This window comes from Dipteris shenzhenensis, chromosome 21, assembly GCF_047967505.1.
Source record: "Dipteris shenzhenensis isolate YYH24624 ecotype China chromosome 21, Dip_SZ_1.0, whole genome shotgun sequence".
Classification (NCBI taxonomy): Eukaryota; Viridiplantae; Streptophyta; class Polypodiopsida; order Gleicheniales; family Dipteridaceae; genus Dipteris; species Dipteris shenzhenensis.
This window is the reverse complement of record NC_141616.1, coordinates 18,046,614-18,070,390: the sequence shown is the minus strand read 5'-3', so window position 1 is coordinate 18,070,390 and position 23,777 is coordinate 18,046,614. Positions and strand designations below refer to the sequence as shown.

Sequence of the window (23,777 nt, the reverse complement as noted above, 5' to 3'; positions counted from 1 at the left end):
AATCGAAATTCGACACATGTATAAAAAGTTATTGCATGGAGGCCATGTGGCATGCATGCATAGTCCCATAAATCATGCAGCGTATGGAAAACACCATGTAGTAAAGTTGAAAACTCGTTGAAAATACGACAATATCTCATCTGAACTACCGGTACCTAAAAACACGTTTCCAATTAGTTTTTAATTGAAAAGTACGTGTCTTTTTAAATACATAATTTCAAAAAAACTTGCTTGGCCCCATCTGAGATGGCGTGTTAGCATATGAAGGGTTGCTGGAGTCAGAACCTCTAGGAGCATCAACCATTATTTACATCAACAAGAGATAGAATAGATGCTTACGTTGTGTACACAATCCATCAACCTAAGCACTTTCCTCAAAGCCCCACTAAAACAAATTTGCCCAATCACCCATTGTTTGGAAAAAAATAGTAATGCATTTTGCAAGGCAACACTATACTCTACTGGGCTATAGCTTGTAGTGTATCATATGCCCCAGCCTAATTTGCTTTTATCTTGTCTCATGTGATGCTTCTCCATGAGACAAAAGATAGCCCAAATCATAAGACCACCCGAACATATTGTGGTACTAAGAGGAAATGTGAGGGTGGGTTAGGCTTAGTCAACGTATTGTGAGTGTATTTATGTATGGAAAGTCAATTAAAAGGTATTAAAGAAAACTGGTTCGTAGTGTATTTTAATTGAAAAATTGGGTTAGTGTGAGGGTGGGTTAGGCTTTGTCAAGTGCATTGTGAGCATATTCAATTGTGGAAAGTAAATTAGAAAGTGTAGAAGAAAACTGGTTCGTAGTGTATTTTAAGTGAAAAATAGGAATGGTGCTTCTATAATGAAAGTTTGAAACTCCTTTTTCACACTTAAAATTTTTTTTTAAAGACATTTATGGAGTTTATCCTATCAAAATTGCCTTTTAATAACCCAACGTCCTTTCATTTGCTTTCTCTTTTGCTTCCACTTTATCAATATAGTGAGAACTAAAGAGCTCCACAACTAGGTATCGCATGCATTCGAGAGGTATTTTAAAAAACCCCTCCGAAAAAAAAAAACTCATAAAAAATTTCCCTCCCAATAAAAAGCACCCCTCTTTACTTTTTATGAAGTAAGTGATTTTTTTAAAGATTTGAAATAAAAAACCCCTCCTCTTATTATAATCTTGTCAAAATTTTCCAAAAACTAATAATAAAATACTCTTTCTTTTGAATACGCTTGGTAAACTAAAATTTTGTGAGGTGAACGAGAGAGAGAGGAGTGAACACTCCACTTGTGAGGACTGTGCCTTGAAAATCCAGATATGTATATGATTTTTGGGATATTTGAAGACCCCAAGAGCTCATAATACGAAGATTCTTCGTCCACTAACAAATGAAATCTCTTCATAGCATCAAGATACCCGGCAAGTTTTGTCAACAAAGAGACGAGATCTCTTCATAATGTCAATCGACACTCTGATCGTTACCTTACGTATAAGCTTTTCATTGGATATATCTGATTTACAAAGCTCTTGCGAGCTGCGAGCTGCTGCAGTTCCTACAAAAATTAGCGAGAGAGACAACGCTGCTGAACCAAATTCCTAACAAAACGTGAGATGCTTGCAGCACGCGCACAGATGATCAAAGAAATCACGCAAGCAGATTGATCGACGTAGTGTCGGATGCTGAAATTCCGACCGCTAGCTGATCATAGCGAATTAGAGGAACGGACAGCGAGTTGCAAGAACTTGGTATAACCAACATGGTCCAGCAATAGCCTCTGTTGTTGCAATGCCTTCTTCAAAATCTCTCCATCTTCGACTACAGCGTATGATCGATGCTTGCTGCCGCAATATAGCAGACTGCCACCAGCTAGACTCTGATTCGCCATGCCCAAACCATACCAACTGCTTTTGGACGCAGCTCCCATCATCATGTTTACATATGCATCCCTCATTCGCCTCAGAAACTTCACTGGTGAAAACGCCTTGATCCTGATCTTACGACCAATCTTGATCCTCCAGCCCTTCGCCCTGACGCGGCTTTCCTTGTTCAAATCTCTGCCCTTCAGCTTGACAATCTTCCTCTTGTTGATCCATGATGAATCGCTCCAGCTACTCAGCCTCTGGTAGCTGTGTTCATTCCCCAAAGCGGTTAATTTGGATTTTAGCGAGCTGCTGCTTCGCAGTGCAAATCCAAAGCTACCCATGTGGAAATTCCTTCTCGTATCCGTTCGGGAGATTGAAGGGTCCTCCCACCTCAAGGCTTGACGTTCCATGAACAAAGGATAAGGATTACTATGGCGTCGGAAGCTATTTCAAAAATCGAGCAGAGAGTACACGCTAAGGGTGTCTTTAAAAAGCCCACGGTCGTCTCACAAAGTCGAAGCTTAACGCAAGCGACGATCCAACGCGATGAGCTAAGAGAGGGGAGGAAAAGATTCGAGACGATCAAAAGAAGCACCTGGGGCAAATCAGCGAAGGATGAGCAGCAGCTTTTTGGGATAGAATAATGCACCGGGAAGTGCACAGACGAGAGCGATGGTGCGGCTCAACTTTGACCGGATTCGGACGGAGGGAGGAGCTGGAGGGAATGCATCGCGTGGAGTGCAATCCAACGATCCTTTTTGCTGAGCCACAGATATGGAGATGAGGTACAGAATTGGAGGACCAAGAAACCGTTGTGTACACGCGATGAAGTTGATGATCCCTAGAAGTTCTCCTGGCACAGGTGACGCCATTTCTGCTGCTGCAGCAGGTTCTTTCTCCTTGTTCATTGATCTGCAACCACATCTAAGATCGCACACCAACATTTGCCACCTTTTAAAGATCAAAGGACACCTGATTTTCGCACAGAATTATAATTATCTACAATAGCAACAGAACACGCATGCACGATGAAATGTTACAGGGTTTTAAGGCAGAATTAAGCGGAGATCACACCGATTTACACGCAAAGACATTGTTGAAAGCACGGTAATCTAGCCTGCAAAGATCGACCTTGCTTTTTCCAGATAGAATCATACAGCGTCGGGACGCGAATGTTTCGATCATGGAAGGATCACACCTCCAGGCGCGAATTCTATAGTCCAAGAATTGATGTGCTGCTGCTTTTCACACAGAATCATAAGCATTATCGGGACGCGAATGCTTGGATGATGAGTCCGATCGACAGCTGTTTGGGAAACGCGTACGCAGTTTGAACATCCGATTGGAGGGCTCTGACGATTGAAGAACTACGGCACAACAAATCCGTCCACAGACTAATTGCAGGAGACGATGACGGATGGAACGGCTTGATTATAATTCGTATATTTCTGACAAAGTTTCCGATAAGATTTGAAGGTGACGATGGTGGGAGTGATGGATGGAACGGTTTATTCTTCTTCTTCCGATAGATTTTCGCACACGCAAAGATGATCGTTTGCCTCTCGGATTGATCGATCAACTATCAGTTTTTGTAAATTCTTCTCTTTCTTTGTTTCCGCTTCCTACAGCAAACTTCAAAGGATCAGGTTGGATTTTAGAAAATAATTGAAGTTTGCCAAACTTCCATCGATTTTTTCAAACCTTTAAAATTTTGATTAACCCCAAACCAACTCAAAATCAAGACTGCCAGCGTGCTGGATTATCAAACATTCAGCTCTAGCACATTTTCTTCACATCAAATCAGACTCTCTTTTAATGTGGCAAGACTTGCTCATCCCGAAGATGGAAAAGCCAACAAACTTTATGAATTCAAATTCAAATGTGATGGATTCAACCTCTCTCCTAGCATTTACACCCTAAAAAAGTTTTTTTCTGACACTATCACTATACACCCACCATGCAAGAAAAATCATGAAGTATCAAAGCATAGGTATGACATTCAATATATGCATCATGCATCTATGCAACATGGGTATATCCATTTGGCACCTACACTATGTCATCTTTAAAAAAATTGGTGGGGAATAATGAGGATTTGTTACCCCCATTCTACCCCATAAGTCAACATAAAGAGAGATTAAACATACAGATTAAAAAGAACCCTCGAAGGGGCATGAATATATATTGCAAATTAATGTATTACAAAAATCATCTCAAAGGGGCATAAACATATATCAAGTTCTTTGAATTAATCTTCGGCAAATGTATTACGGAAATTCTCCCAAAAAGAAGGGCAAGATAGCTATACAAAAGAACATATACCAAACAAATTTATAGATGAGATGATAAAAGTGATAAAGATATTTACAAAATATGCTATGAAGTGACCCTTACTACCCTAAGATGACTAGGTCTGACCTTTTGTTATTGGGTATGTACCAGCTGTCACTGGTAACTCCACTTATCCATACTCGTCCCTTTCCTCGCTCCAACCCTCATGAGATACATGCCATGGGTTTGTTATTCCATTTCACTTAATCTTAAAATCATTGATTTGTAGTGGGTCATCATGGCTCACATGCGGCCTAGCATCCACTTCATATCAAACTCTAAGTGCTTAGGCATGAGGAATTCTCTATAGAGCATGTCTATGACATAGTTCTTCTATGCAAGAGGTTTCTTTATAGTATGTCTTTGTCAAACACAATGCTCATGATAGTATCGCATCCATGAAATGAATGACACCTTGTATCAAACTCTTAAGTGCTTACACATAAGGATTTCTTTGCACAGCACGTCTATGACATAGTCCTTCTTAGATCAAGAGATTGCTTTCTCCAATGTTATAGTATGTCCTTGTCAAACACAATGCTCATGGTCTATTGCATCCTTAAAATGACATGAGATTCTCCATCCTCCTCTAGGATCTATCCCATGTCATCCATGAAATATGCATGACTGTAACCAGTGTTATGCAAATGGTTTTGGCATTTTCCAATAGGGTCATGGAATGAAATCGTCCCGAGATCGTAGTGTACAATGGTCTTGAATTGTGTGATGGTCTCAATCATGGTATCACCATCTTAGTAGCTAGCTATGTATTGAGGCGACTGGCATACATCATCTCAAAAAACCTAAATGATCCCTCAGCAAAAAGTGCCCTCTCCTTGGGAGGCTAGTCATCTTCTCCATGATGGCAATATTGAGCACTAGTAGATGACGTCTCACTAGGTAGCAAGAGAAGAGAATATTGGAGATAAGTAAGCTCCTTGTAAGCTCTCTCTTTCTTTGCCTGATCAACGATCAGTTTTTGTAAATTCTTCTCTTTCTTCGTTTCCACTTCCTACTGCAAAGTATCATGTTGTATTTTAGAAAATAATTGAAGTGTGCCAAACTTTCAAACCTTTAAAATTTTGATTAACCCCAAACAAACTAAAAGTCAAGATTGCCAGCATGTTGAATTTTCAAACAATCAGCTCTAAAACATTTCTTCACATCAAATCAGACTCTCTTTTTCAAAACTAAAATGTGGCAAGACTTGCTCATCGCGAAGATGGAGAAGCCAACAAACTTTATCAATTCAAATTCAAATGTGATGATTCAACCTTGAATGTACCTCTCCTAGCATTTGCACCCCAAAAACATTTTTTGGAGGCTCTCACTGTACACCCACCATGCAGGAAAAATCATGGACATGGAATTTACGATGTTTTTTGGCAATGTTGGAGAATCTGATGTGCCATCTGCCTACAAGAATTTTGAGGCTCAGTGGAGAGAATGTTATGGCACTTTGTGGGAGATCCCAATAGAACAATGCCACAGTGCAAAGGCGATGGTGTTGAGACAGTGGCTACCGACTTACGGGCACCTGCTAATAGTGATGTTGATACAATAGCACAGCCTCCAAACTTGGTTGAAGCAGTTGAAAACATGGAGATAATTTTATGGTGCTAGGTAGTAAATGGTGGAGATGTGAAGTCTGCCATCAAGATCTCGCTTGAGAATAAGGTTGCATTTCTTAGGTGATGTGCATAGATCCATTGCAAAATGCAAGGGACTAGGATTTGAGGCCATTGCTGCTTCCATTTTGGGGTCTACTGACCAAAAGTAGTGTCTCTTGGCATTGTAAATCTTTTTTTAAATTGAGGATAGTCTTTGAAGTTTATGTTGCCATTTTTATTTTAATATTGTGAAACTAATTTTTGCACTCCCTAGTTCGGAGTGTTGCTAAACATGTTTCATGAATCGTGTGATAATAGCATTGCATTATCTAAAAATTTACTTGATAGTGTGACAATCATGCAATTGCATTATTTCAATATATCGAGTCAATTACTTCAATAATTGCACAATAATAATTTTCACATAATGTACTAAACATGTTTTGCATGATAATAGCATTGCACTATTTTAAATTCCATGTCAATTACTTCAAAAAATTGCACAATAATAATTTTGCCTTCAAAGTGAATGCATTGAAAGCAAAGTGACTCACTCATAACTATAAAGATCAATAGTGCTATACATTTTAACTTACAAGATGTTCACATCCCACAAAAAATGAAGCCAAAAAATGGCAATATCCATGTAAAATGGGAAGGACAAAAAATGAAGCCAACGGATGCAAAAAATGGTTCTCTAGAAGTCTTTTATATGCTGGCTTGTCCAGCAATGGCAGGAGTTTGGTGGGTGCCTTGAGGCCCCAGCAAGATATGCAGGCCATGTCGATAGAGAACAATGAAGCAATTGCACATGATGGTCACCGCCAAGAGCATGCTAGTGATGATCAATAAGATGGCGAGTGGGATCGACATTGTTTGCAAGTTACTAAAATAAAGAGGTACACTTTATGAGAATGGATTCTATACTCCATTCTATATAAAATGAAAGAGAATTGATTCAATATACCATCAAAAATAAACATAATGAGAATTGAAAACGAAACAATGATTGATCCAATACACCATTGAAAAAAAACTTTTAACACAATTCTTACAAATCAATGTCAAAAAAGGGTTTTATATTATATGTCAAGTTGCATACAATATTTTGCTCTCCTAATCATTAAAATTATGTGTAGCCTCGGATCAAGAGAGTAGGTTGCTCCGATGCAAGCATGTCATACAATTCACGTGCCATAGGAGCGTTGCACACTGCACATGCACTTCTCACCATTAGGGAAAAAAATTGGAGGTTCTCGAAAAGAAGAATCAAAAGAGGCTATTTTAAAGAGGATGGTAGATTGGAGAGCATTCATAGAGCCACATTTAAAACAAGGAGATGATGCACTAATAGGACATACAAATCCACACTCCTTTCGGTTTAGCATGCATAACAATACTCCAATGATGCAATGGAAGCACTAGTCAATTCATAGATATCATTTTTTAGTGAGCCATATGCTTTATTACAATGGATAATTCCATTAGAGGAAACTAGATTTGTTCTCACAAAAAAAAAAAGCACTTGACATAGATGAAATGAAAGGCTTGAAAGCCTTCATTAACATCTTGAAAGTATGATGCAAAAATATCCTGAGCAATAAAGTAAAAATTTGGAGACAATAAAATCAACGAAGGCACTTGTCGAATCTTTAAAGAAACAAGAAAACTTTATGAGCATTGAATACTCTGAATCTTTTTGGCCAGAACGAGATGAGCCACTGTTAGCCGGAAAAGAAATCGAGACCAGAGGCTAGAGGCTAAGCATGGCGACGCTCGAGGGCCATAGAGAAAAGGAGATCGTGAGGGCGAACCGTTGTCATAGGAGGGGAGAAGGAATTAGAAGTGGAGGGAAGAAAGAGGGAGACTATGACACAAGGGGAAAACGAGAGGGGGATGAGAAACATGTACATGATAGGAGGAGGAATGTAGAGATGGAGACATCAAGGGAAGAGAACCATACTTTATTTGAAAGAAGGGATGAGAGGGAAATATCAAAATACTAGCTAGGTGGCTTTACAAGAATGAGCGTGTCTCATCAAGGAATAGCCCCCTCCTTTTATAGCAAAAAGAGGGGGTCTCTCCCAATTAATGTATCCTCCCACATGCATGGTGTGTGTGGAAAAGTCTCCCATGTGGGCTAGGCGTTTACGCACTCTCAATTGTGTGCGACAACCATTTGCATCAATTTTCCACATAAATCAAGCCCCATATCTCAAGTCTATGATACTCCCTTGGTCTCTTTCCAATTTTATAATATGTTCAAACATCTAGGAGGACAAGTGGAGGGTTGGCATAAGGAATCTTACCACCTCATCCTACTTTTCCCATTATTTAACTTGCTCTCTTGGACCTTCTATACCTCCCCCACATGGGCCTATCCCATATGGAGGGAATAACTCAATATAATATCCATCTCCACCTATTTTATATTGCTTCTCCCATGGACTTTGGGTCATATCTCACTAAATGCAGCCTAGGTGGAGGGGTGGCACATGGAGGAGCCATGCCACCTTACATTTTATAATATTACTATCATGGATTATGTACAACACACCTTATGGGTCCTCTTACATGGAAGGGTGGCACATGGTCATGCCCTGCCACCTCAACCTTGGGCCCTATGCACACCATATTTTATTATACTATTGCCACATATACAAACACACATACATATTAATGCCTTTTTCCTTAGACAATTTTATCCATAACAGTTCCCCCTCCCAGGCAAGGAATGCACAGCATTTCCATGCCTGGGTCCATCACGCACAAAGAAAGGCTTGAGATAATGCTTGTTGATCACCTTCTTGCGATATGGTTCATGTAGCTCCTGAACTTGTACAGACCCATTGCTACGTTCCTTGATGACTTTGTATGGACCAGTCCACAGTGGTAGAGACTTCTTATCCATTTGGTGGTCCAATCTATTAAAAAAGCATGGCACAACATCCCCCTCAACAAAGTGTCTTTCCCATCCCTTGCGAATCTTAGCATCCAATCGGGCCTTTTGTCGATTCTTTGGGATCTCTATTTGGTGTAGTGCAAGGCGTCGGGTTTCATCTAACTTCTCAAGTTGTACCAATCAGGCCTCTACATGTTCATCTTTTGTCATCCTTTGTTCTCGTGCCAATCTCAAGGCCGGAATCTCTATCTCTAGTGGTAAAACTGCCTCAGTACCATACACCAACTCAAAAGGAGTGTGACTTGTAGATGTTTTATGAGTGATGTTGTAAGCCCACATGGCTTCAGTGACCTTTTGATCCCATTGGCTACTGTTTCCTGCAGCCATTTTTCCCATGGTTTTACAAAGGAGGCCATTGGTCCGCCGCTCTGTTTGACCCATGGATGCTGGATAATAGATGCTAGAAGTGTGATGATCAATACCCATGCGATCCATGAGTAACTCCACTGCTTCATTTAAGAATGGACTCCCATGGTCAGATACTATCTCCATGGGTGTCCCAAACCTTGTGCAGATACGTTCAAATATGAAATTTGAAACTGCCTTGCCATTTGCAGTAGGGAGGGTGATAGCTTCAGCCCACTTAGTGACATACTGAGTGGCTACCAAAAGATACTTCTTTTTGCGGGCAGTCATGGGCAAGGGCCCGACAAAATCTATTCCCCACTTCTGAAACGGATGGATGGACATCACTGGGTGATGTTGCCCAGGACGCAAATCCTTCCTACCAAAGAATTGACATGGTTCATAGGTTTTGCAATATAAAGTGACATCCTTGAACAAGGTCGGCCAATAGTATCCAGCATGTAAAATCTTCTTAGCTGTATAGTCACTGGCATAGTGGCCTCCACAAAATCCATCATGATAATGCTTCAATACCTTAGGCACTTCATCTGCATCAATGGCCCATCTTAGTACCCCATCCATGCCTTGACGGTACAACACCCCATCAAGGAGGGTGTAGCGCCTACTATCTCTGCAGATCTTCTTTCTCTCATAGCTAGTACTTTTTGAAGGAAAGGAGAAAGCAGTCAAAAACTTGTAGATACCACCATACCATGGATCCCCAACTTCTATGGCTGCTACCAGGGTTACATCAAGGCACTCCTCTAAATCAATCAAAGCATTCTTCAAGTTGGAACAACCCCCTTTTACAATTTTGAAAGAAAAATCATATTCTTGTAGAACTGCCAACCATTTGGCCAACCGGCCCATGGGATTTGGTGATTGAAGAACCTGCTTTGCAAGACCAGTGCCAATGAGTATAAAGAAGGACTTTCCAGCCACATAATGCTTAAATTTCTCAATGCAAAACACCAGAGACAAGGCATGCTTGTCAGCCTCTGAATAGCGTCGCTCAGTGTCGAGCAATTGTCGAGAAGCAAATCGAACGGGATACATGAACCGATCCTCCCCTTGCTGGAGAAGAATACCTGCCAGAGTGTGCTCACCAAACCCAGGATTGATATAGAAGGTCTTTGACCAGTCTGGATTGTGTAGAATGGGTTCTGAAGCCAGAGCATTCTTGATTTGTGCAAAGCCATGATCACAATCCTCATCCCAAGAGAAATCAACCCCATCTTTTAATAGCATAGTCATGGGTCATGTCAAAGCAGCATATTGATCAATGAAGCGGCGATAGTATCCTGCTAGAAGAGAAGGTCAGATGCCTTAATTTGCAGAGGGCTTTTATGCTTTTGAGTGCAAATCTCAGTTTTCGGGTGAAATTTTCAAAGGGCTTTTGCCTGGAAGTGTATGCAGTGTATGCCTTGAGGCAGTGTGGAGCCAGGGTGCCCACATTGGTCTCGTTTTCCACAGTGTATCAGTGACATTTCTTTGCAGATCACATTTTGTGTACGGCATCAGTTGAGCCACGCTTGGCCAGGGCGCATCGAGTTTACTCGGTCCCTAACTGTCCATCGTTGACAGTGCTCAAAAGATCTTCTTTTCGGTGTTTGTACGTTGGGATCTGTGTTGCCACTGTGCACACAGGCAGTTTATGCATTACTTTGTCAGGTGAAAGTGCCAGGAGAGCGCTGTATTTTGTATGCTACCTCAGTGTTGAGGTGTCTTTTCACTTGGTACAGGTGTCAAATCAAGGGGCTTTTGCCCAGATTTTGCTTGTGAGCACTTGAGTTACTATTTGAGAACTTCAGATGCCTTTTATCCCCTTGGCAGAAGGGTGATTGTTTGGGATTTGTCCCATACTTTGTGGCAAGTTTTGTGACAGGCTGAGGTGTTTGGAGCCTTTTTCAGTGGACAAAACAGTGTATGACAAGTGGTTTATGCATATAAAATCAGTGCAATACCTCATCTGAGGTGGGAGAAGTGATCAGGACATCAATGTTTTGTGTTTCGTCAGATGATGATGCACTTGTAAAGCACTTGTGGAACAACTGCAGCATTATGTAGTTATTGTTTTATGCCTATTTGAGCACGGTACAGTGTGTCAGAAGGTACAGTGACTGGAGGGAAAATTTTTTGTTTTGCTGCAGGATTTTTTTTTTGACAGTAAAAAACAGCACTATTGTGAGTGCTCCTGGCTCTTGATAGAGCAGGTTTTCTGAGAAATCAGAATTTTATTTAGTCATTTTTTGACTTACAGGGAGTCAGGCACTTTCCTTGTCTGATATGGCATCAGGGGGAAGTGAATCCTCAATACTGAACATAAAGAAATTGGAAGGGGCACACAATTATGCATTATGGGCAGAACAGTGTTTGAATGTACTTCTGCTAAAGAAGATTTCTAAGCCCATAAGGGTGAAGGGTGTCAAGCCATCTGGGATGGCAGATGATGAGTGGGAGGAGCTTGATTTGTCCGCAAGGGCGGCTATCATGCTTACTCTCACTGATTCTCTTGTGTTCAATGTTCAGGCAGAAAAGACCTCTTATGGCCTATGGCAGAGGCTAGAAGAGTTGTATGCCCAAAAGAGCTCAGCCAGTAAGGTTTATTGGTTGAAGAAGCTTGTCGACCTTCGCATGAAGGAAGGTACAGCTATGACCTCACACTTGAGTGAGTTCAATGCCATCTTTACACAGCTTATCGCACAGGGATTGAACCTTGATGAGGAGTTCAAGGCTACTTTCTTGTTGTGTACTCTCCCTGAGAGTTGGGACACTTTCAAGACCACTCTGTCAAATTCAAATGTCACTCTTATGTATGCTGATGTAGAGAGCTCTCTCCTTATGGAGGAGATGAGTAGGAAGATTAATATGGGCAGCAAGTCTTCCATGCTTTGCAGGTACAGGAAAGAGGTAGGACTCAGTAGAAGGGGAGATTTGCTGGCAAGTCCAAATCCTGCAGTCATTCCCGTGGCAAAAAGGATATTGAATGCTTTTACTATGGCAAGAAGGGACACGTGAAGTCTAAGTGCTTCAAGTTTATACGGGATCAGAAAGCCAAGAAGGCTGAGGCAAAGGATGCAGGCAGTGGAAGCAAAGGCAAAGGCAAGGCCAAGGGAGATGACACTGATGCAGTGAATGTTGCAGCAGAGGACAGTGACAGTGACAGACATGATGTATTATGTTCTTCTGCTGTAATTGCACATACATTGGTTGTTGATGGCCATGACATGCACACCTGGCTCTTGGATTCAGGTGCTTCTTTTCATGTTACGCCTCATAGGGAGTGGTTTACTTCCTACACAGGTACTCCTAGAGTTGTTCACCTTGGGAACAACTATGCATGTCAGATTGCAGGGATTGGCAGTATACAGATAGTATTCCCTGACGGACGCATATTTATGCTTGGTGGTGTTCGCCATGTGCGGCAAATCAAGAAAAATCTGATTAGCACTGGCTTGTTGGATGACAGTGGTTATCACACCACATTTGGGGATTCCAAATGGGTGATTACCGATGGCCAGGTTGTAGTGGTTGAGGGTTATAAGAGTGATACCTTGTACCCTCTTTATGTTTCCAGTGTAGGTAATCATGTTGTTGCCATAACCGAGCTGCCAAAGGTTTCATTGTGGCATAGCCGGTTGGGACACATGTCCGTTAAAGGAATGCAAGAACTGTCACGTTTGGGTTATCTGCCGTCTCTTTCATTTTCAGATTTGCCTACTTGTGATCATTGCATTTTTGGAAAGCATTCTATGACTCCTCATAAGAGGAGAACTCCCCAGAATAGAGCACCGCTTGATCTAGTGCACACTGATTTGTGTGAGATGCCACAGCTATCACTAGGGGGTGCAAAGTATTTCATTACTTTTATTGATGATGCCACACGCAAAGTGTGGGTCTATTTCTTGAAGCATAAGAGCGATGCCTTAGATGCCTTCAAGAAGTTTGTCGCTCAGCTTGAGAATCGGACAGGACACAAGCTGAAATGCCTCAGATCCGATAATGGGGGTGAGTATGTGTCACATGCTTTTGTACAGTTATGCGAAGCTAAGGGCATTAAACAGGAACTCACAGCCCCTCATAATGCATCTCAAAATGGTGTGAGTGAGCGAATGAATTGAACTATTCAGGAGAAAGTTCGATGTATGTTGTCTTATGCTGCATTGCCCCATGGCTTTTGGGCAGAAGCCGTGCAAACAGCAGTTCACCTAATTAACAGGTCGCCGAACAAGGCTTTGGAGTTGAAAGTGCCAGAGGAGTTGTGGTCTGGCAAGCCACCTTCATATAAGCACTTACGTGTGTTTGTCTGCGAGTGCTTTGCTCATGTACGCAAAGAACTGCGCACCAAACTGGAGCCAAAGTCTTTCAGATGCATCTTCATGGGTTACGGTGACGAAGGTGAAATGGGGTACCAGTTATGGGATCCTGTCAAACGGAAGATTATACGCAGCAATGACGTCATCTTTAAAGAGGATTGTGTACACAGAGAACCCGTGCAACCTGCGGAATACAGGAGGGTTGTTTATGATGATGTCGGACAGCAAAGTATGCCCATTAATATGCAACTGCAGGCTGCTGTAAATAACCCTGTTCAAGAGGGTATACAGGCTGAAAATCAGCCAGACAATTTTGCCAATGATGCACCACTGGATATGCCAGCAAATGGCGCTGTAGAACAGCCAAATATGGTGGTACAGCCACCCGTCATGCATGACGAATAGGCTAGACAGCAGCCTAATTCGGAACATTTTGTTAGGAGGAGCACCCGTGTACAACGGCCTCCTGACAGGTTTGTTCCAGGAGCCAATAATGTGGCTGATTTTATCATGCTGACGGGTTGTGGTGAGCCTTCCAGCTTCAAGGAAGCTATGGGAAGAACAGAGAAGAGGAAGTGGGAGAAAGCCATGCAGTCAGAAATGGACTCCCTACTTCAAAATGATACATGGGACTTGGTGCAGCTACCTGCAGGCAGAAAGGTTTTGCCGTGCAAGTGGGTTTACAAAGTCAAAGTGAATTCAAATGCTTTACCGAGGTATAAGGCCAGATTGGTTGCCAAGGGATTTAAGCAGGAGAAGGGCATTGACTTTGATGAGATCTTTTCCCCTGTAGTCAAGATGACTACTTTGAGAGCAGTGTTAGCTCTTGTTGCTCATGAGGACATGGATTTATGTTAGATGGATGTGAAGACTGCTTTTCTTCACGGAGATCTCCATGATGAGATCTACATGAGTCAGCCAGAGGGATATGCTGTTAAAGGGAAAGAGCAGCTTGTGTGTAAGCTCAAGAGGAGCTTGTATGGACTCAAGCAGGCGCCAAGAGAATGGTACAAGAAGTTTGATGCCTTCATGCAGTCCCAAGGGTATCATAGGTGTGAGACCGATCACTGCTTGTACACCAAACGGGCAAAGGATGGCAGTTTGATGCTACTCATTCTACATGTGGATGACATGCTGATTGCCAGCAAATCTCAGCAAGAGATTATTGCTTTGAAGAAGCAACTACATAAGTCTTTTGACATGAAAGACTTGGGTGATGCAAATCACATACTAGGTATGCGGATTACTCGTGACAGGTCTAAGGGACTTTTGTTTCTGTCACAGGAAGAGTACATTGGCAAGGTACTGCAGAGGTTTAATATGGAGGGGGGGAAGTCTATTAGTACCCTGTTGCCTCCTCATTTAAGACTCAGCAGTAAGGACAACCCCAGATCAGATGATGATAAGGCTGAGATGGCCAAGGTTCCGTATGCATCTGCAGTTGGTTCTTTGATGTATGCCATGGTTGCCACTCGTCCGGATATTGCTTTTGCGGTGGGAGTCATCAGCAGGTATATGGCAAAATCCAGGCAAGCGGCACTGGGAAGCAGTGAAAGGCATCTTGAGGTATCTCAAGGGTACCAAAGACTTGTGCATATGCTATGGTAGGCAGGATGCATTGGTGCATGGTTTTACAGATTCAGACTATGCAAGGAATGCAGATAACCGGAAGTCTACTACCGGTTATATTTTCACATTTGCAGGAGGTGCTATATCATGGGTGTCTCGGTTGCAGAAATGCATTGCACTATCAACCACTGAAGCTGAATATGTTGCAGCCACTGAGGCTTGCAAGGAAGCAATATGGCTTACTCGGTTGGTGGGAGATTTGGGCATTACAGGAGATATGCTAGTTTTGCATTGTGATAGTCAGAGTGCTATCATGTTGGCAAAGAATCCGGTCTTTCATCAGAAGACCAAGCACATAGATGTGAAATACCATTTCATCAGGGAGGTACTGGAAGACAAGCGGCTTGAGCTTGTGAAGGTGCATACTGATGATAATCCTGTAGATTTGCTCACTAAGAGCTTGCCTACAGAGCGGTTTGCACATTGTCGCCACATCATGGGATTAGGATGAGACCATTCTTATTTTATGGTCTTGTATACAGTAACATTGCTGTAATTTTTATTCTTTTCTCCCCTTTAGGCACATTGGCCTTTAGGTGGGAGGTTGTTGGGGTAAAGGCACATTGCCACCCTTTAAAATGTTATGACCACTATGACTGTCATAGGGTGAATACCTAATCTTAATAAAACCCTTGAGTTTGTGGTGTGGCTCAACACATTTTACACACCCACACTCCCTAGTGTCTCTCTCTCCTAACGTTCCACTCTCCTCTCTTTCCCTCACAGAGTCTCCTTAGCCCTCTGCTCCCTCCCCTCTCACACTCTAATCTATGAGTTATAAGGCTAGGTGAGGAAGAGCTAGGCTGAGCCAAGTTGAGCAGCAGGAAAGAGGGGGAGGTAGAGGAAGGCTAAGGAAGAGAGAGCCATAATTTTTATGGAGTACCTTAATGCTGAGCACAGAAACGACTAAAGGAGAGGCTCCAGGCTCTATAGTGGGGCAGGAGGTGGCGACGGAACCAAACGATGGGGCTGTGGTGGGGAGGGAGGGAGGGAACGAGCTAAGTGGTGAGGGAGAGAGGTTTGGGTGGGCTCCCTCAGCAATGCAGAGGGAGGAGAGAGTGTTGTTGCCTAGATCTGTGATGAAATCATGGTGTAGAAGTGACACTAGCTTGGCAGAATCTATTTGGTGGAGCCACGCGTTCAAACAACAGCCGTTGCTCTTCACAACCTCCCGTGTGCCCATCGCAGTATGTACAGGAAAGGTCTGAGGAACTGGGGTGACATTTGGAACACAAGATCCGCAGATTGGGTCCTCCTTGATCAGCTACGGATTAGGTTTCAGCTAAATCAAGGTGAATCCGACCTGCTAGCTGCTGTGATGGAGTGACTGGCCAACTAACTGCATCTCCTCCTCTGAGGGTTGACAAACCCAATGGCTCAGGGGGAGGACAGGCCTTAATCGCCTTTCAAAAGAGGATTGTGTACAAATACCTTGAGACAATGGGGCCTCGGTTCGCGACACTTAGCAAGAAATAGCAGGTGAGAAGAGGCCATGTGTGATGGCAGAATAGGTTCATAGATATTTGGAAGCAGTGCAGGGCATGGAAGGCCATCTTTTTGCTGTGGAAGATTACCAATTTCTGGCTACCCGTTAGAGGATCGCTTGAAAAACAAATTCCCATTTCCCCGCTGATTTGCCCTCTATGCGTTAAGGCTATGGAAGCTTTGAAGCATTTGTTTTGGTCTTGTCCAGTTACCAGGGAGGTCTGGGGTAGAGTGGAAGCTGCAATCAGAAAGGCAGCGGTCATGTCTCAATTTTATATCAAAGGAAGATGGAGGATGGTGCTGCTTGGGCAATATGTTCGTGCGGTTGTATGCCTCTCCACTTGGGATATGAGAAACCGCTTGGCCTTCAAGGTCTAAATCACACTCGGCCATCCCTCCACCATCATAGCTATGGTCAAGGCAAATCTCAGGGATCTCGGTCTGATGTGAGGGGAGAAATCCCCAGTCACTGTCTCCTCAGTATTGGCTTCTTTGTCTAAGCAGTTGCGACTCCAAGCTCTATCAGCATAGGCCGTGGGTGTCCCCCCTTGTAGTTGGCCCAATTTTGTAATTGGTCTTTTCTTTTTGAGGCGTGACCAACCCCTTAATATATCCGGCATTTTAATTTAAAATAAAAAAAGTGGATGAGAAAGATGCTTCTATTTTATTTCTCTACAACGTTGACGACTACTCCTTGATAATATATTTGTGTCCCAAGGATTGCCCACATTTTTTATAGATATAGCATCTAGAGCATAAGAGACATCTATTGTAAACTGATAGATAGTCTAGTTGAGAAAGACAAAGTGATTATTCATATATAGTTTGAAAGAACCATTAGAATGAAGTTTCTCCATTTATGACATTTAAACTAATGGATTAGATAAAATGGTTGGGTGGATAACGTAGTGTCATTGTATCCTCTAATACAGTTTGAATGTATACCTCTAGCCGATGTCTTTCTCAAAATATCAACTTGAAAACCTATTTTTGTGGGCAAAATCTGATTTGAAACTTGGTTTGAAAACCAGCCCCTTTGCATGAATAGGCTCGTACATCAGGGCCAAAAATCTCAAAAAATCCTTGTTTTTTAAACTACTTATTGTAAAAAATGGTTGTTATATGAGCATTTGTCCATTAGGGTGTTCACATCTAGGCACTTGAAGTTTGCTTTAAATCATAAATGCCACCTCTCTACTTTACCAAGTATAGTTGGTCTGGTGCTAGATCTCTAGCGTGAGGGCTCGAGTCGATTCCCACTGTGGGCTGTGGCTCGAAGAACAACTTGGCCAAGCATGTTGAGGTTGCTCGGTTTTTGGCTTGCCACTCGAGTGGTAGCCTTATTGACGGTGGGTGAGATTGGCAAAGCGAAAATAATTTCTATTCCTTTTTTTTTTCCCTTCTCTAATTTCCATGTTCCCTTTCTATTTCAAGGCAAGGCCCCCTCTCTCTCTCTTCTCTCTTCTCCTTGCTACACATCCAAGTCCTCTCTATCTCTCTCTCTCTTCCAAGTTGCGCATATGAGGCAGGCCTTATGAATGCTTTATGAGCATTCGTCTTGTTCTTTACCGCACGTCCGAGAGTCATCTGCCATGCATGTTTTTTGCTGCACTCTGTCCGGATGCATGTGAGAGCAGGCGCAAGGGCTAAGGTGGCACACATTCTCATTGGTTGTGTGAGGGTGGGCACCTGGGTCAGGTGTGGTCTCTTGGAGTGTGGTGTGTGAAACCCTCGTGACTCTCAAAAGTGTGAGGGAGTAAAATATTGAGAAAGGGCTTAGGGGATAGGGATGGATGTGGTTGACTGGCGTGACAGATTCTAGAATCTAGTGGGAGGCGCACGTGCCCCCATTATGAGGATCACCTTGGTGACGAAACAGGTCAGAGTGGCGAGTTTTGATTGGTTCCTGTTGGATAAGACAGCCACGTCATCATTCCCTGTCCTTTTCACTCTTACTCGTTGGTTCTGAACATCTGTGTTGTCGTCTTTACTCGTTGCTTTCTGTGTGCGACTTTCTTCGTCTTCCATCTCTGGATTTCTGCACAGATTTTTGTGCGCCTTCCCCTCCTGCAGATTGCTTTCTATTCAGACACAACAGCGAAAAAACGACCGAGAACGCATCCCTCAATATCACGCACGATTTGCAACCATCGAATATAGAGCTCTCTCGCAGCGTCCCTTGCCGCCCCCTCCCTCCGATTTGCGCCGGTCAACTTACCAATCGCTTCTTCCCGGTACGCATTTCCTCGTTTGATTTGATTCTGGCTGCTTTGCAGATTGCCTGAAGGCCTGTTGCTCCCTCTATGCCATTGCCAATTGCATCTGCTGTTCCACCTCGCCTTTTAACGACAAAGTTTTCCTTCCATTCGTCTTGCATGATCCAAGATATCGTCAGTCTCCCTAAACAGTCCCCGTTGATGATAATGCGGTCCTAACTGTGAATCATAAAACCGACGTTCCCGTTCCCCGCCACCCCTAATTTCAAGGTTTCAGACTATTTAATTCATTGTGATTCGTGGCGTCGCTTTTTTAACGTTTACTATCTAGAGGTATCTTCTGGATGAGGCGATCAGCTTATGTAAGATTTTTAGTTTTTGCAAGGAAAACAAAGCGAGCCAGCAAAAAAGCCCGAGACAAGCATTGCTATTTTGTAGGCAAGCATATTCAAGCACCAAGGGTCAAGCAATTGCAGACTAATGTAATTTTGCTTATTGCATATGGATTAGGATCATTTTCCATAGAGGGGAGATTTCATCTTCCTCTTATGTTTCTTTCTTTGGTCAAACTGGTGCCTCTTGGTTCCATTGACTGTCCTTTGAATCTCTGAAAAACTCTGCCAATCTGACAACCTTCTTAAGTTTCAAGGAAGGTTAGATGTAAGGCATGTCCCCATAGGTTTGGAGATGTCGAGTGATACAGCTGTTTTTATTTGCACATCGTCATAATGATGGTATGCTGCCCTTAGCACTCTACAATTGAAATCAGAACTTGGGAAATAAAGGACAGACTACATCACGATGGAGGCTGCCCTTTATCTCCATAGTTTGACAGAAGAAACTCAAGTGTGCTCATGTGCTGGGGGGGGGGCGGGGGGGGATGGATGTGGAAGGTCTTCTTTTTACAGCATGGTAGATGCGCCTTGACAACAATAGTGCGGATATTTGCTACTATATGTTACAGCATATCTGTGAGGCTCCACATGAGGAGGACATGGTACCAGCAGCAAAGAATGGGGTGCGACCTTGGCTGACAAGAACGCTGCCATGGGGGCAGATCTGAGAGAGAAGAAGCTCATAAGTCTGGTCCTGGAAGAGGGCCGACCGTGTACTGTGCTAGAGCCTGAAGGTTGGTGGAGACTGTGGTAGGGCAGCAACAGGCGTACGGCTGGGAGTAGAGACAGTTGCAGGCACATGGTACAACAGCAGGTACGGCCTATTTATAGGCTGTGTTGCAGGTACAGTTGGCTGACATCAGCATGTTCTGAGACTAGGTCAGCCAAGTCTGTACTGGTCGGCTGGGATCTGATCTGCTCAGCCAGATTTGGAAGGGCTTGTTCCTGTACGAAGGCCCCATTGCTGGGGGTCCTGGTATCATCTTGTGCCGCAGGTTTGGGTTGCGTCCAGAGTAGCAGGGAGGCCAAGGATCAGCATCCATAGCGCCTCTGTATTGGCTGCATCCAGAGCAGCAGGGAGGCCAGGGATACTTCAGGAGAACACTCTCTGCAGCAGCAGATCTTCAGCAGGAAGAAGGGCAGTAAAGAGAGGCATTGGAGCAGGATCTTTGCATCTCACTGAAATTACATTGGATCTCGCAGGTTGGCAAATATCAGAGGTGCTCTGTGGATGTATAAGGCAGCCAATGGTAGTGCCAACAGTCCACATCTAGGCAGCATGCAGGCTTCATGAAGTTCAGGCTGTAGGGGGCTGACTTAGGAGAGTATGGCTGATGCAGTCACACAGGCTAAGTGTTGGTGTTGCAGGCCTTAAGGACATAATCATGCAGTGAAGGCTGAGTTTTTGTGCAGTTTTTGACAGACTCACAAATGGCAGCACGGGGTTCCTTTGCCCTGACCCAACTATGTTGGCTTTTATGTTCTCAAATGTAGACCACATTGACCTCCATAAGGGGCTTCCTTTGGAATAGCAATGGCTTGGGATTACACAGTACAGGGCATTTCCATCTAGTTTTCCTTACAGGTCTAACTAGACAATGCACGGTATTCTTTCGATCTAGTTTCCCTTACAGGAAAACCAGATGGTATCCTTTCCATCTAGTTTTCCTTACAGGTCTAACTAGACAATATAGGGTATCCTTTCAATCTAGTTTCCCTTACAGGTCTAACCAGATGGTAACCTTTCAAACTGATCGACCCTCAAAGTCAACACTAAAGGTTCTTGCTTACCATCGTACCGAGTGAAGTTCAGCTTCCCAGGAAAAGAATGTTTGACGGGCGGTTGGACTCTCTTCCTTTCCTCCCCATGTGGTCGGAGTAGAGTTGCTGGTCCCGTTCTTCCTTCTCCTCTCGAGCACTACACTTCGTTCTTCCTTCTCCTCTCAAGCACTACACTCTCGTTCTTCCTTCTCCTCTTGAGCGGTACGCTCTTTGAGCTCCCTGGCCTCCTGATCCTCCCGATCGCATTCTTCTTTCGCCTTCTGAGCTGTTCTCTGGTGGCCTGCTCACAATCGTCTCGCAATTCCTGGAGCTTAACCATGGGGTTGAAGAGACTCTCGGACTGCTGTTGCTGCATTTGCATCATAGTTTGCCTCATGGCCATCATGGCAGCCATGGGAGCTTCTGCAGGTTCTGTGGTGGTAGGGTTTGGGAAGCGGATCCCTCATCCCCACCTGTGTTGGACTTCTCACTTGTACTGATGGTCCTTTCCAGATTTGTCTGTACCATAAAACAGTGGCGCTGTCCCTAAACTGACCCTCCCTATCTCAAGAAAGAAAATCTGAAGCTTTGATACCAATGTAACAGGGAGATAGCCTAACTCACTCTCTCTCCTACTCACTACTATCTGAACTAAAAGAATAATGCACTCAAAACACAAGTGAAACCATGGAGTGAGTGTCAGAATCAGAGGGAGAGAATATAGCAAGCCTCCGAAGAGGGAAAAATAAAATACTGAACAATGTCTGGCCTAGAGGGGTGAATACAATCGTAAAGAAACAAGTACTGTATGGAGGGAGAACCCTCACTACAAAATAGAGAATGAAAGACCCCTCTACCGGACTGAACCGTTTGAGGACTAACGGAAGGAGGGCTGGAAGGGGCTGTGGTAGAATTCTGCCTTGATCCTGATCCCTGGAGCTGCTGCTGCTGAAGGCTACACCACTAGAAGACTTGGATGAAGAATGAGGCCAATGGGCAGGCCTTATATACACGCTTTTAGAGTAGATTGAGTGACCTGGTTGGCTGATCAATGCCTACCGTTGACCAGTTCGGTCAAAAGTCAGCGTTGATTTAAAAAAGTCAATGTGGTGACCAAAAGTGAAAAGTCAACTCTGCATTTTTTATGTGTTCTTTTGTCTAAGGCTTCCTGGTGGTATTTGATGGCGCTGCAGCTTGTAGGCAGCATGCCACTGGTTGTGGATGCCTGTGACATTGAGATCTTTTGACTTCCATTTCAGGTGTGGTGTCCCAGGATAAGGCCAAAGTTTCTGCCTTGGTTATTCTAATATCCAATTGATCCTTCTCCTGGGTCTTGCTGCTGCAGCCTCCTTTCTCGCTCTTTTAATTAGGGCTTGAGTTGAGCTTATAACTTCAGCCTAGCTGACAGCTTTGTCCCTGAAATTTCATGAAGGCATCTGTCCGAATTTCAGTGACCTTGTTTGGGCAGATTTCAAATTGAAGAGGTTTGAATCTGCCTAAGCCAAGATTTGGCTTCCCAAAGTGGTTTTGAGTTGTAAACCCTGTCCAATCTCGCTTCTCTTCTAAGTCTCCTATATCTGTCTATTGGACCCGGTGAATTCCCCTGTGATGCCAAGTCCATGAGCTGGAAGTTCTCCTTAAGGTCATCCCAGGCTTGCATTTTCCCCTTAACATGTTCTGTAAAGCACCAAAATCTTATTTTGTCCACGCTTTGAAGTCTGTTCTTGACTGTTGCTCCGCATACTTGACTTCTTGAAGAGCAAGGAAAGTGGGAGAGACTATGTTATTGCTAAGCCAGAAAGGCAACTCACTAGATCAGTCTAGATCAATGAGCCCGTAAATGTTGTATCTTGTATATCATAAAAGATAAACACTTACAATTTTTGTTCTTCATCTTGGATTTTAGTCCAGGGCTCTTGATTGTGTCCTGCCTTCCTACCCTTGAGGTTCTTCTCTTGTTGAGGGCTGTGGCTGATACCTTGGGGTTAACCATGATTGCATCTTTCTGAAGGGCCAGCTCCAGACCTTGAGTGTCATCCAATATCTCCCCTTCTGAGGAATTATCATTCATAGCTTTGGCATCTGCATTGTTGAGTTCTGTTTGGACCTCTGCGATCCACCCTTCTGCTATTTTTTCTTTCTCTGTTGCATCTTAGGAGTTGTCCTCCAGCATTATAGAATTCATCCCTTTTCCCTCAACATTTGTCTGTTGAAGACCAGCAAATGCATTCTGTAAAGAAACTTCCTTGGTGTCCTTATCCTTTGTTTGAGGTGGCTGTTCCACCTTTTTCTGAGAATCTAGGAGAAGCATCACGCCCTTTCACTGTCAGACACCAATTTTTCTTCGTTCCTAGCTTTGGGTTTTGTGGCTTTATTCCCCTTCATTCAAACCTCCTATTTAGCCTTGTTTTCCTCGGCTGGACATTCTTTGACTGCGTGTCCATGGAGTCACAATGGAAGCATGAGTTAGGCAAGTTCTTGTAGATCACTGGCTGTTCCTTGTACATGTCCATTCCTGGACATGATGCAAATTAAGTTAGGGGAATCTTCAGTAAGATCCAGCTCAACACAAATCCGAGGAATCTCTCCAGGATTTATGAGGCTTTCCTTTTCTACACCTATGACCTTCCCTATTCCATGAGAAAGATTAGTTTCTTAAAGTGAAAGTTCAATCCAAATAGGTGCTAGTGTGGACCTAGGCTTGTCAAGCTTGAAGATTGGTTCTTGACCACCCACAGACCTAACTTAGAGCTCTCCCTGCCATTTCAGTTTTTCCTAAAAGAAAAACATAGTAGCCCTTAAGAATCTTACATTTGTGACAATGAGACCCTTTTTAATCCACATGTTACTCATCCACGATTCCATGTAGATTGCT

The 23,777-nt window shown here is 43.3% G+C and overlaps 1 protein-coding gene across 1 annotated transcript in view; it reads left to right on the top strand.

Moving 5' to 3' along the window:
* Positions 1 to 18,503: 18,503 nt before the first annotated feature.
* LOC147888577 (uncharacterized) overlaps positions 18,504 to 23,777 on the top strand; it is a 61,247-nt gene continuing 55,973 nt past the window's right edge. Inside the window, exon 1 of the mRNA XM_087392749.1 lies at positions 18,504 to 18,764. The gene's annotated coding sequence lies outside the window, so the exon portion shown is untranslated. The remainder of the gene's footprint in view (positions 18,765 to 23,777) is intronic.